At 28.6% G+C, this 15739-nt stretch overlaps 1 long non-coding RNA gene across 2 annotated transcripts in view; it reads right to left on the bottom strand.

Annotated features, from left to right (window-relative positions):
* Nucleotides 1-13888, bottom strand: part of LOC107870716 — a 33606-nt gene extending 19718 nt beyond the window's left edge. The window contains exons 1-4 of one of the 2 annotated variants that reach the window (XR_001674291.2): nt 13731-13888; nt 13557-13603; nt 9209-13468; nt 7898-8200 (exon numbers count right to left, since the gene is read on the bottom strand). This is a non-coding gene — a long non-coding RNA (uncharacterized LOC107870716). Of the gene's footprint in view, nt 1-7897; nt 8201-9208; nt 13469-13556; nt 13604-13730 lie in introns of those variants that run through there. The other variant, XR_001674292.2, reaches the window with a different exon arrangement.
* Between the last annotated feature and the right edge of the window lie 1851 nt (nt 13889-15739).

Here is a 15739-nt window from a genome sequence, read left to right as displayed (position 1 = left end):
CAAGTGAATATAGTTATAGAGGAGTACTTAAATATAGATACGAAAATAAAAAATTAGAACATCATTGCAGATACTACTTAGGTACATTTAATGAAACAGAAATAAAAAGAAAAATAAATAGAAAAGAATTATGTTCATTATACAAATATTTATTAGCATTTGAACCATATATTGTATATAACAAATTTATAGTGAGAACAGATAATACCCAGGTTCGGTGGTGGATAACAAAGAAAATACAAAATTCAGTTACAACAAAAGAGATTCAGAGACTAGTATTGAATATATTAAATTTACAATTGAAGTAATTAGTACTAACAAAAATGTTATTACAGATTACATATCAAGACAAAGCTACACAAAGTAATATAATAGAAGATGATGCTTTAGAAAAGATACTCAAAACCGTAACTACGCTTTCAATGAAAGTGGACAGTATGGGTAATAAAATAGAAAAGTTAAAGACAATGAAGTTAAACTGAAGTTTGAAGCTACAAATCAGCTAACTCAGCAGTGTGCAAAGCTATGTCGATCGGAAGACATTAAAAGTGCAAAGCTAAAAGGAGACGTTGGGACACTCCATAAAACCCATAACGTTTATCAATCTACAATTGCAGGTACAAGCAAAGGAGTTAGTGGACAAAGATACCCGAACATGAACATGAATAAGATATTTGAGAAGCCATTTATACCCAAAATATAAAAAGACCCCTTGTACATACCCCCACAAATTACCACATATCGAGATAGTTTGAACCAAGATAAAAAAATAACTTATAACTATCTAGCCCGAGGATACATAGAAAATATCTACAAAGTACAAACTTTTCTAAACCTTAACCCCAGAGCTACAGATATCCAAGAACCAAACACAAACTATATAACTCAAAGATTGCAAGGTCATAACAAGCTAATCGCACTACCCAAAACTAACCCAAGCTTAATAAAAACTTGTTTCGACTATGGATTATTAAATACCATATATACCCAAGATGGAGAAGAACTATCAGCTATGGAAGAATTACATAAAATATTCACCACTTATAAAAGAGTAACCAAAGAATATCTATTTTATATAAAGTTTTATACTGCACCAGCAGAGATATTATACGACGAGATCAAACCAGTTATACAAGTTGTAAAAATAGGATTAACCAGAGAAATGATTATACCGGAAGATATTGTACAACAGCCAGAGATACCCAGAATTGAGATACCTAATTTCTATGAAAATAAATGACTTATTAGACTAGCTATAATTATTCAAAAATTAGCAAATAATTATATCAATGGAAACCCAATATGGAGTTATTATTCAAGAGACCATAAAATGATTTATTCAAATTCAAGAGAACTACGACAAACAGATATGGAAGATGTCAGACAATGGGTAATGACGTTACTTAACCCAGAAAAACAATCTACTGTAAGAGCAATTAAGAAAGGATTTATTTTAGATGGATTATTAACAAAACGGATTATTCAGACTGATTATTTCTGGGTCAAGTAACGTCATTACCCATTGTATGACATCTTCCATATCTGTTTGTCGTAGTTCTCTTGAATTTGAATAAATCATTTTGTGGTCTCTTGAATAATAGCTCCATATTGGGTTTCCATTGATATAATTATTTGCTAATTCTTGAATAATTATAGCTAGTCTAATAAATCATTTATTTGCATAGAAATCAGGTATCTCAATTCTGGGTATCTCTGGCTAATGTACAATATCTTCTGGTATAATCATATCTCTGGTTAATCCTATTTTTATAACTTGTATAACTGGTTTGATCTCATCGTATAATATCTTTGCTGGTGCAGTATAAAACTTTATATAAAATAGATTTCCTTTGGTTACTCTTTTATAAGTGGTGAATATTTTATGTAATTCTTCCATAGCTGATAGTTCTTCTCCATCTTGAGTATATATGGTATTTAATAACCCATAGTCGAAACAGGTTTTTATTAAGCTTGAGTTAGTTTTGGGTAATGCGATTAGCTTGTTATGACCTTGCAATCTTTGGTTTATATAGTTTGTGTTTGGTTCTTGGATATCTGTAGATCTGGGGTTAAGGTTTAGAAAAGTTTATACTTTGGAGATATTTTCTGTGTATCCTCGGGCTAGATGGTTATAAGTTTTTTATCTTGGTTCAAACTATCTCGATACATGGTAATTTGTGGGGGTATATACAAGGGGTCTTTTTTATATTTTTGGTATAAATGGCTTCTCAAATATCTTATTCATGTTCATGTCCTAGTATATTTGTCCACTAACTCCTTTGCTTGTACTTGCAATTGTAGATTGATAAACGTTATGGGTTTTATGGAGTGTCCCAACGTCTTCTTTTAGCTCTTGAATTTTAATGTCTTTCGATCGACATAGCTCTGCACACTGCTGAGTTAGCTGATTTGTAGCTTTAGACTTCAGTTTAACTTCATTAGTCTTTAGCGTTTCTATTTCATTACCCATACTATCCACTTTCATTAAAAGCGTAGTTAGGGTTTTGAGTATCTTTTCTAAAGCATCATCTTCTATTATATCAGTTTGTGTAGCTTTGTCTTGATATATAATCTACAATAACAAATTTTGTTAGTACTAATTACTTCAATTGTAAATTAAAAATTTAATATATTCAATACTAGTCTCCGAATCTCTTTTGTTATAACTGAATTTTGTATTTTCTTTGTTAGCCACCACCGAACCTGGGTATTATCTGTTAGCTATAAATTTGTTATATATAATATATGGTTCAAATGCTAATAAACATTTATATAATGAACTTAATTCTTTTCTTTTTATTTCTCATTTTATTTCTGTTTCATTAAACGTACCTGAGTAGTATCTGCAATGATATTCTAATTTTTCATTTTCGTATCTATATTTAAGTACTCCTCCATAACTATATTCACTTGCATCTGTTTCTACTATATATGTAAATTTTTTATTTTCATCTGTAAATTGTATTATTGGTAACTTTTTACAAAGTATTATTATTTTTTAACTAGTTTTTTTATCTTCTTCGTTGTAATTATATTCTACATCCTTTTTAAATTTTTTTGTAAAGGCTTTAGGTTTTCTGCTAATTTTGGTATATATTCTCTTACTTGATTTACAAATCCTAAAAATGATTGTAATATTCTTTTTTGTATCTAATTCTTCTTTTGAATTTATTATTTTTTGTACTATATGTTGTTGCATTTTTACTCCACTTTTATCTATTTGTGTTGCTAAAAATTCTATCTGTTTTTCATAATTTCAGCTTTCTTTTCACTTAAACTTATTTCCAATTTTTCTATTATATTTGTAAATTGTCCTAATAATTTTAAATGTTCTTCTTTATTTTTTGTATATAATAGTATATCATCTATGTATACTATAAAATTAGATAATTGTTTAAAATAACTATCCATAAAGTGTTGATATCTATCTGGTGCATTTTTATATCCAAATGGTAATACGTTCCATTCATAAAATCCTTGTGGTACCGTAAATGCGGTTAATTCCTTAGATTCCTCTTCTAACTTTAAGTGGTAAAATCCTGATTTACAGTCAAATTTACTAAAATAGTTATATCCTTGTTTTTATCTTATTTTTAATATCTTATTTGGTATTGGATAATTATATGTCATATTTTTTGCATTTAAATTTCTATAATCAATAACCATTCTACTTTTACCTCTTTTTTGTTCACTATATTTATTTAGTATAAATGCTGGACTATTGTGTTTGCTATTACTTTTTTGTATATACTGTTTTTCTAATAATTCATCTATATACATTTTAAATTCTTTTAAATCGTCAAAATTATATGTTAATGGTTTTTGAGTTATTATGCTATTTTTATCTATTAATTCAATTTTTGTAGTAGTTTTATATTTTTTTCCATCCTTTTAATGGATCTTCACTATATAATTGTCTTAATTTTTTCTTTATTATTTCTACCTTATCTATTGAAAATATAGTTATTTCCTTTTTATTTATCGAAAATACAACTAGTTCTACTATGTCTTCTGTATTTTTTATATTTTCTAACTTTTGTATAATTTTTTCATTTCCTTCTATCCAATCAGTTTTCTTTCTTATTTTATTAGTAACTCTTTTTGCTCTTGCTTTTTGTTTACATGGTGTTGTAAACCACCAATCTGTTTTAGTTATTATACGTGAGTATAATTTCTCTAAAAATGGCATTCATAAAAACCTATCTTTTGATGCTAGTTCATAATTATAGATTTCTTCTATTGTTATTATTTTATCCCATGTCTGTATTTTTACATTTTTAGCTTTATATGTAATTAAACTTCCTTCATTATTAAATCCTTTGACTACTATTGGTGTTTTTAATTTATCCCATTTACTTTCTGGTAAACAGTTGTATCTGCATAAGTTTGCTTCTGTTCCTGTATCTATCATAGGTGTATAATACCTATTATAATATCCTTCTACTATTATTTTTACAAGTACATATATTTTTATATCATGTTAAAGTTCTTTTTATGAATAATCTTTCTTTATTATATGTTATAGATAATTGTGTATGTTATATATTGTCTGGTTTTACTTGTTCTAACTATTTTATTTCTAATATTATGTCTGCTTTTTGCATTTCTTCCTTTATTTTAAATTTTATTTTTATTTTTTTGACTCCTATTATTATTTCTTTTTCTGTCGTATCTTTAATGTTTATTAGACTCCTTGGTAGATCTGGGCATATATCACTATTAGATTTTATTTCTTCACTTTTTACTAGATATTTTGCTATATAATTTTCTTCCTGTCCTGTGTTTAAGAGTATTAAATATTCTTTTTCATTTATTTTTTCAGTTATATAATATTGATTTAAATTAACTGTTGAAGTTGTTTCATAACTTGTTCTTTTTGATGAGCTTGATGATTCTGGTTTTTTATGAGCTATTCTTTTTGTTGTGCTTATACTGTCATTTATTATTTCTAAATCTTCTTCTATATTTATGTCTTTGTAACTATAATCATTATTATCAATTGTTTTTACAAATTGTTCAAAAGGACTTTCTATTTTTATTTTATTAATTTTTTTTTCTGTTATTTTATGTTTTGTTGTTAATACATATAGATTTTTACATCTTGCTGTAAATATTTTACTTCCTGGGGTTGGTTCTATTCCTGATATTTTTCAATAAAATACTGATGATTTATCTATATTTTTATCTGTTATTGCTACTGAATAATTCGCACTTATTATAAATTTAAATTTTTGGTATATTAAATTTCCTTTTATAGCGGTTATTATACTTTTTTTTCTGTAGGTTTTATAATTCTATCATCTGCTAAATATAATTCTATTGCTGTATCTATTCCTTCTCTAAAACACTTATTATCAATATCTCTGTTCCTCTAAGGTGTACATATTTTATTGGGTCTTTACTTTTTATATCGTTTATTTCTTTATTAACTATTCTTTTTGTTACTAGTGGTATACTAGTTCTTCCTTTTGGATATCTACAGTCTATTACATGTTCTTTTTGACTTACTACGTAGTATTCTTCTTTCTTTCTACTAAATATATTTTTTATTATTGGTATTTTAAATATTTTTTCTACACTTAAGTCTAACTCTTTTCCTTTTATTTCGTCAAACATATTACTGTCAAATATTATTTTTTGATCTATTTTTTCTTCATTTAAATATTCTTTCTTTGTTATTATTGTTATATCTTCTTCAGTTATTTGGTTTATTTTTATATCTTCTTCAGTCATTTGATTCATCTAATTCACTATCTATTTCATTATCTGTTTCATCCTCTGAAGTTTCATATATACTATCTTCTCTTTCTAATTCATAATCTATATAATCTATCTGCATATATTCTGTATTTTCTATTTTTATTTCTGATATTTGTTTATTTTTTGGGTTTTTTTGATAATTTACAATCTCTAGCTAAATGTCCTAGTTTTCCACAGTTATAACAAGTATATTCTTTTATAGATTTGTTTTTCCTATATGGTCTTTTATGTTTATAATTTTAACATAATATCTTTTTATTGGTTTCTTATATTTATATTTTGATTTTTTGTATTTCTTATATTTCTTATGTCTTTTTATTTTCTTATAATATCTTTCTTCACATCCAAATTTAGGTGCTATTTTATCTTTGTAACATGCTAAATTTCTTATTAATGTTTTTTCTATTTTTATTTCTTCTCTATATTTTTCACATAGATTTTTATACCATTGCTGTAAAAATTTTATTCTTGCTCCTAGGGTATCTACTATTTTGCTTCATCTCAACTCTTTATTATTTTTGAACTAAATGGTTCAGGTAATTTACTAAAATATAATTTTTTTATTTCTTTACTTTTCTTCTATATCATATGTTCCTTTATAATAATATTCTGTAAATGCGCACATATACTCATCTATATAACACATATTACATATTGCTAATTTTTACATTAAATTTCTATTCGTATCTTTCTCTTTATTTTGCTCTTCTTCTTCTGTTGTTATACTACTAAATTCTTCTCTTATAGCTAGTTCATATTTTTTCAATATTTCTGTTGGTAGTATTTTAGTATGTATTGATGTTCCTTCTGTTTTATTATCAGATCTTAGTACTTTTTTGCTTGCTTCGGCTTGGTTTAAAAACCATAATTTTACTGTTCTTATTAATGTCTTTTCTATATATTCTGGTGTATTTGTTGTATCTATTTTATTATCTAATAATTGTTTTGACATGTATCCTACCCATAGTTGTATTATTTTATTTGCATCTATTACACAGTCTAAATCTAAAAAGTTCTAATTAATTATTTATTTTGGTGTCCATTTATTATATTCATCCTGTGGATTATATCTTTTAAACTTATTTTTGCAATTATAGGTTGATTTTCTTATTTCTGATGTACTAGGTATTGTATTTTTATCTAGAGTATTTACTTCTGTATTTATTAGTTCTAGATTTTCTTTATTAATTACTTCTTGTTTTTCATTAATTTCTAGTTTTCCTATGTTTTCTAGAATTTCTGTATATGTTTCACTATCTTCCGAATCATAATTATTTGTTTCTTCAGCATCTATTGTATTTATTTCTAATTCACTGGTTTCTGGTTCTTTATTTTTTATTTCTAATTTTTCTTTACATTGATTTATCTCAATTAATAATTTTTGTTCTTTATCTTTTTCTTTTTTTCTTTCTATCTCTTTTCATATAAATCTTTTAGCATTCGTAGTTCTTTTTCTAATTTTGCAATCCTACTATTTTTAGTTTCTTCTATTTTTTGTATTTTTTCTGTGGTTTGTTTTTTTATTTTATCTATTTTTTTTTGTCTATCTCTTCGTTTTCTCTTTCTATTCTTACCATGACTGTCAACTTATCTTCTAATTTTAATTCTTCTTTTTTCTAACATTAAATACAAATGTTCACCTATTTTGTTATATCTCCTTCCTAAATTAGAGAATACTATTTTTATTTTTAATTCTTCGTGATTTTCATATGGTTTTTCATCTATTATAAATTCTTCTTTGTTCATTTTATTTAAATATATATAGGTTATATATATATATATATATATATATATATATATATATATTCTAGACTGTTTATTGTTGATTTTAAATTTCATATTTCTTCTTTTTGTGCATTTACTGAGTTTTTACTAACTCCAGCAATTATGTTATACTGTAGTCTTTTTATCCTTATTTTTAATTCTTTATGTTTTTCAGATATTATCTATTTTAATTCTTTATATTGTTGTGGTTTTTGTACGTTATTCATCTAAACAAATATTATAAATATTGTTTTGGTGAATATCTAAATTTAATTGTTTCATAATTAATAAATTAATCAAATAACTCCAAGTATATACTACTTCCGTAACTTTAAACAACATAGGCTTTGATACCAATTGTAGAGAGTGCGGATAACTTTAATATATCCATTTCATATGGATGGTCGGATATACAAGAATTGCGTAAACTGATTCTAAAACAATGTGGATGAAAAAGAGATGTTAGTATTGGTTTATTATACAATAGGTATGTGCTTATTTGAGCCTCGAGATTGGAGGATTATGTAAACCTGTTGTCTAAACCAATATTTTACATTCCTCATAAAAATTGGAATTATCCAATGAGTACTTTTAAGTAGGATCCATTATTTGATACAGAAGAAGAAACATCAATAGTTGTTGCATAGATTTCTTTGCATGCGTTACCACCTAATTTCTTTGGGAAAGAGAATTTTTTCATTAGATGCTGCTGTAGGAAAACCGTTACAAGTTGATAGGAAATATGTAACAAAACGAGGCCTAGTTGTGCAAGAGTCAAGGTTGAAGCGGACTTGTTGGGTGATTTTCCAAAATGAATCAACCTTGGAATATAGAAGAAGAATGGAGAAATTGTGGTAAAGTGGATTCAAATCAAGTATGATTATTTACCAAAGTATTGCAAAAATTGCAAGCTGCAGGGACATAATGAAAAAGAATGCTTTGTTTTACATCCCGGGCTATATCCAAAGGAGGAAGAAATAGAAAAAATGAAGACTGGAGGCAAGATAATAGAAGATAAAAATCCAGAAAAAGGAGCAGGAAAAAAAGATTAAGAGAAGAAAGGGCAAAACGAAGATAATAACTTTCGTGAACAAAGACAAAGTAGAAGATAAAAATCCAGAAAAAGGAGCAGGAAAAAAAGATTAAGAGAAGAAAGGGCAAAACGAAGATAATAACTTTCGTGAACAAAGACAAAGAAGTAGGGAAAGAAGGGGCAGATATCATTAGAGAGGGGGTGCAACTATGAGATGGAATCAAAAAACAAAGAGGAAGAAGAAGGAATGACTACTAACAACAAATGTGAGGCTTTGGAAAATGAAAGTGAGAAGGAGAAAGAACAAAAAGATGAAATGGGGAATGCAAACATTAATAAAAACATTGACAAAGTTAAAGAAGACACTAAAGGAGAAGGGTAGAAGAAGCGTTTGGAAAATAGAAAAAGGATACTGGTGACAAACCAATAAACAACATATTTGACTTGAACAAAGCTTCATAGGTTGGTCGAACCTCAGGGGAATCAGGGAGGCGGTCAAGGATACTTTAGAAAGGAAGAATATTTCAGCAAATAATCATAAGAAAAATTCAATTCCAAATGAAATAGCAGCACAAGGGAGATGAAAATCTACAAAAGATACACAGAAGGGTAATATAGGAGAAACATCAATAGGCAGTGTAGTAGTATTACCTAGAAAGATAGTAGAATCGTCAAGTCAAAAGGTTACTTCATAATTGAATTTGTCCCCTGAAGAAGAAGATAGAGTGGAAGATGAAGAGAGAGAAGGCTTTTAGGAAAACATAAGGGAGGTTAGTAAGCAGGGGGATCTCTTTCTTAGGCATGTGAATCAGCTAAATAAAGGAAAAAAGACTAGCAAGGTTGGTAATACAAGAACAACAAGGAGTAGCTCAATTAAACCACCACTGGTTAAACACTGATAGACAAACTAATATATTGGAATATTAGATCAATCAACACTCAAAATTCATTTGATAGGATAACTGATTTAAATAGAAGGAACAAACATGTGTACATAGCCCTTCTAAAACCTTTTCAAGGACCTTAAGAAACAAATGAATACAAGAAAAAATTGAAGATGGAATATGCTGCTATAAATATTTCTACCAAAATATGGATTTTTTGGAACAAAGATTGGATAGGAGAGATAATGTATGATAGTATTTAACAAATTACAATCAAGTTCACCGATAATATAATACAAGAGGTGATTTGTATTACTGCCCTGTATGCAAGATATAGTGCTACTGAGAGGTTAGAACTATGGGATGAGTTGGGATTTCTAAGTTCACAAATCAAACTCCCATGGATTGTTGGAGGAGATTTTAATGTTATTTTGAATTTAGCAGAGAAATAGGGTGGACTACCAATCACTTATTCTGAAGTTGCTAAATTTTCACAATGTATTAACAACTGTAGTCTAGTTGATTTAAAGTATGTTGGTAGTGATTACACTTGGTAGAATGGTAGAGTAGAGGATGAATGCATATTTAAGAGGCTTGACAGGATTTTAGGAAATCAGGATTTTATGAATGATTTTGTTTCTTCAAAAGTTCATTACTTAATACGATAGGGATCTGATCATGCTCCAGTACAACTACACTGCAACACTAATCGGGAGAGAGAATCCTAACCTTTTATATTTTTAAATTTCTGGACTAAACATGTGAAATTCAAAATGGTGGTCAAAAAGATCTAGGATGAAAAGGTGGAAGACAATCCTTTTAAAGTTGTCCACGTAAAGATGAAGACACTATAAAATAAACTAGTTAGATGGAGCAAAGATACTTATGGTAACATCTTTAAAAAGTATCCATAATGGAAGATTTTGTTAAGATGAAAGAAGTACAACTGGAATTGAATAATTCTAAAGAGAATAGATTGGAGTTAAGAAGTGCAGAAAAAAATTGATACAATTATATAAAATAAAGAAAGAATATTGGAAACAAAAGGAAAATGGCATGGTTTAAGGATGGTGATAGGAATACTAAATTCTTACACTCATACATCAAAGGAAGGAGAAGAAATATGATAATAAAAAAATAAAAAATATCAAGATGTGGTATTAAAGGAGGCTCAGGAAATTGGAGATGAATCTGTTAGAGTGTTTACAGAACAATTCACTGAACTATGACCAATAGGGGAATATTCCATGATTGATAATCTACCAAAACTGATTACCGATGAGAAAAGAACTGAGATGGACAACACTTTAATTATAGATGAAGTAAATGATGTAGTTTTCTCACTCAATAAGGATAGTGTTAGTGGCTCGGATAGTTTTTCAGGTGAATTTTTCCAAAGTTATTGGGATATAATTGGGAAGGATATTTTCACAGTAATAGTGACTTTCTTTTATGGGATGAAGATACCAAGGTAAATTACTCATACTAGCCTAGCATTAATTCCTAAGAAGAAGAATATTAAAAGAATGACTGATTTCAGGCCAATCAGTTTGAGTTCTTATATCAATAAGATCATTTCAAAGGTTATTCATGCTAGGATTGCGAAGTGTTTACCTGATATTATTTCAAAGAATCAATTTGATTTCATGAAAGGAAGAAGCATAACTAAAAATGTATTGCTTGCATAGAAAATCATCAGAGATATTAACAAAAGAAATAAGCATAATAATCTGGTTGTAAAGGATCAGTGATAAAGATGATAAGGGTACTATAGGATTATGAGAAAGTATCTAGACAGTTAATCAACATTCTAAGAGCTATATATATTTACACGAGAAAGTTCATATAGCAGATAAGCATAAACTGAGAAGATTAACATGTATTGCTATAGGAAATTTCCCATTCACATACTTAGGATTCCCAATTTTCTATGGAAGGCAGAAGAAGATATATTTTAAGGAGATCATAAATAAAGTTGCTAAAATAATTCTGGCTTGGCATGGCAGGATGCTAACTTATGGAGGAAGGCATGTATTATTATGTAATGTCTTGCAATCAATGCCAGTATATTTGATGTCTGTAATGAAACCTCCGAAAGGTGTTATTGATCAAATAAATAGGCTGATGGCAAGGTTCTTTTAGGGCAAAACAAAAGGTTCAAAAGAGAAGGAATGGGTCGTATGGGATGATGCTATCCAAACACAGAAGGGTGAATTGGCTTTATATCTTTGCATACAGTTTCTGACGCTTTGTTTGCAAAGTTATGGTGGAATTTCAGAACATCTATAGACTCTTTGTGGAGCCACTTTATGTGGAACAAGTATTATAAGAAAAAGCATTCTGTAATTGCAAAGGGTTTTGGAATTTCACAAGTTTGGAGAAAAATGATACATGTTAGGAAAAAATAGAACACAATATCTTTTAGCAGGAGGTATGGACTTTTGGTTTGACGACTGGACTCAGTTAGGAGCTTTATATTTTATGGAAGAAGGAAATAATATTGAGGAGAAGATAGAAGTCAAAGAATTTATAACAAAAGATGGTTCCTAGAATGTGGAAAAGCTGAAAGAATATATCTCAGAAGAGCTGTACAACACAAATGAAACCATTAAACCATATAAAAGTGAGAAAGACAGGGACAAAGCTTGGTAGATGCGTATTTTAGATGGTAAGTTCAGTGTCAAAGATGCACATGAGGTATTACAGAAGAAAAGAAGGACCAACGAGGAGTGAAAATCGATATGGAACAAAACTCTGCCTACAAAGTTATGCTTCTTTTTATGGAGAACTTGGAAGGAAAGGATACCTACAGATGAAAATCTTACTAAACTAAGGATTTATATAGCATCAAGGTGTTGGTGTTGTGAGGAACCCAAATAGGAAACTATGGCACACTTATTTCTAATAGCTCCCATAGCTACTAAGCTATGAAAGCAATTTGCTGATTTTGCAGGTATTAAAATTAAAGGAGCATAATTACCACATGTGATCAGAGTGTGGTAGTTTAAAGAAGCACCCACAAAATTGTAGCAAGTCTACAGAGAGTTACCAACAATCATTATATGGTTTTTGTGGAAAAGGAGATATAAACTGAATCATGGAGAGAGTCAAAGTTTTGAAAGCATGAACAGTCAAGTAATGACATTCCTCAAACAGGTGGTAAAGTTGAAATTCCCATTGGTAAAGGACACAGAACAATTGAGTAGATTTGGTGACCAAGTTCAAGAGATATAAACCAAGACTGTATTACTATGCAGTAAAATAGACACTACCCACACATGGGAGGGTAAAATACACTACAGATGAGGCTTCTAAAGGCAATCCAGGACAAAAAGCATATAGATTTGCTATGAAAGAAGATGATGAAAACTTAGTATATGCTCAAGCAGGTGGGATGGGTATTACTACTAATATGATAGTAGAGATGATAGGAATATTGGAGACAATAAGATTTTATGCATTGAGGAATTTGAGAGACATGGAAATAAAATCAGATTCATTGGATTTGGTTAATATTGTAAGAAATATGTGACAGATCCCATGGGAAATAATTGAAGCAGTGGAAGAATTATGAAACCTGATGTCAACTATAAATGCTACAATCACACACATTTACAGGAATTTGAATACATTTTTAGATTATCTAGCTAATCTAGCTACTCAATCAAAACATACAAAAATATTCAACAGCTTTTAACAATTACCACTAGTAGGAAGGAAGATTCTTAACATGGATAAGATGCAAATTCCTAAATTGAAAATTAGAACAACAAAGATAAAGCCATATTTACAAAATGTTTGGCCTACACAACACATGCAAAATAAAGATTCTGAGCAACAAAGGCATTTACAGTGAACTAAATCCTTATACAAGGAGCAATAGTGCTACAAAATAAGATAGGCTAATCTATGTTAGCTCACAAAACGTATCCAAAAACAAAGGGGAAATACGTCATTTCTGTCGATCGTCCAAGGAGGCCAATCATAATCCTATATCAACAATGGATCCATCATCTTCAGTGCATATCTAACAGAAAAAAGAAGGAAAGATTTTTAGCATAGATTCAAAGTGATAAAGAAGAGTAAAAAAGGTTACTTATGGATGAACTGCAAACCTTGGATATTTCCTCCTTCTCCTTCACTCCAGAGACAACCCAGCCACCTGAAACTTGATAAAGTTAGCAAAGTGGAGATGAGCAAAGACAAATCATTAAAAATATTAGCTTGGTTTTTTGACAGTATTTTTTTTGAAAAAAAAGACAACACAAGGATGGAACAATATTGATTACCCACAGAAGAAGTATAGTCAACTTAGAATTGAGGCAACAACAGCTTGGAAGGCGGAGAGGCGTCCGAAGATGAAAATAACAATAATAGAAAATTCTTACATTTTTATAGCTAGGTCAAATAGGAAACTAGGCTTGACCCACAACAATTTTAAGGCTTTGTTTTATTTTTGGCATTAGGCCAGACCTTTTTGTTTTATTGTTTAATTATTAATAAAATGGATGCAAAGCCACAAAAATTAAATTAAAATAATTTAATATTAATAAATAAATATCTATTAAATATTTTTCTGACAATTAGTCCAAAAAATTGTGTGTGACATACACACGGATGACGTGACAAATCGATAAATCAATTGAAGACATGTGGCTTTTTAAATATAAATTAATTATTAAAATGATATATAAAACAAATCTAAACCCCCAAATCCTTCCCCCTCCCCTTTAAAAAAAGAAAAATCCTATATATACAACCCCTATTCCCATTGCAACCTACCCAATCCAACCCCTTATCTTTGCCTTGAATCACCATTGCCATACTATCTTTCCCATTTTTCTTATTATCCTTTTATAGTTTTTTTGTGTAAAATTTATGTGATATAAAATTCTTCACCTTTTAAAGAATGAGAAGTTAGGTAAAATAATATTTTTTATATTAATAACATTACGAAAAAATGGAAGAGCAGCGACAAAGGGTGGATGAGCAACAACAATGCTTAGAGAAGAAAGAACAATACTAGTTTTTAATGGTGTGATTAGTGATACTTTAATTATCGTTGTTGAAATTGAAAATTTTTGTTGATTGAAAATCAATTTATTTGCTAAAATATTTACCCCCGAATCCATTCTTCAATGTTGGATATTGATTTGGGTCATGGGCCACCCATATGAACCAATCCGACCCGATCAATTGAAAGAGAAAAGAGTAAAGGATACTATCAATCAGATAAAAATCTCACACAATTACTTTTCTAAGAGAAGTTATAACTTCTCTTTGAGATTATCTCTGAAAAATAGAACAACATATATATGAGAACAAAAGTTATGGCTTGGTACAACTTTTGGGTAGAAAATAAAAATACACAAGAACAGACACTTAGTTGGTAAATCAAAGCTTTGTTTCCAAGAGATTCAACACAGATTTGGGGCGTTTCTTTTAATAACAATATCAATAATTTTCGCTGCAAATTTCTAAGGTACACACTTCATTATTTTTATTTGCTCCAAATTTGCCTACAATGGCATCAGAGAGAGGTTAGTTGTCCCATTTTCATGATTATTGCTCGAATTTTAAGTGTCAAAAATTTTTGAAGTATGAACTCACATGTTAAAAAGAAATTTTAATCAAATATTGATCGAAGGTTATACACTCGACATGAATTAAACACGCAACCTTCTGATTTGAAATCAAATGCACTTCCATTGCGCCACAGATTCGATTCTAAATATATAGTTTCCTTAGATTTTTCTGTAAAATTGATTTATATTTTTTTAATTACTCTTTTCTAAGGAATTATTTTTAGAAATTACAAGGAAACTCACATTTATATTATGCATATTGTTTTTGTTTTCTGCCATTGTAATTTTTCAAAAGAAAATGGTGAACAATGGAATTCCTCTCTGTAGAAGTTTAGAAGATGAATAGGAGACACACTTTTTCTTGAAAATGTAAATAGTACAAGAACTTATATATATATATATATATATATATATATATATGTATTATTAAAAATGTGTCATACCTATTCTTGAAAAGAATTAGGTGGAAGAAATCATATAAACTTTTTTTTTTGTTTTGGTCCAATTTGTACCTTTTAAAATAAAAAAAAAAGGAAATAAGGAGAACATAGTTCTAGTCACATGTATTTTTTTTTAGAATAATATAATTCCTCTAATTTACTTAAAAATAGAGAATGTATTAGAACTAGTCCCACAAATTTGTACCATTTTTTTGTAAAAAGGTACAAAAATATCCCATGCTACTTTATGAATAGTAATGTGTTCCTTTCTTT

Source organism: Capsicum annuum, chromosome 5 (genome assembly GCF_002878395.1).
Source record: "Capsicum annuum cultivar UCD-10X-F1 chromosome 5, UCD10Xv1.1, whole genome shotgun sequence".
Classification (NCBI taxonomy): Eukaryota; Viridiplantae; Streptophyta; class Magnoliopsida; order Solanales; family Solanaceae; genus Capsicum; species Capsicum annuum.
The sequence above is the reverse complement of the archived record's forward strand: the minus strand, read 5'-3'. Positions and strand labels throughout refer to the sequence as shown.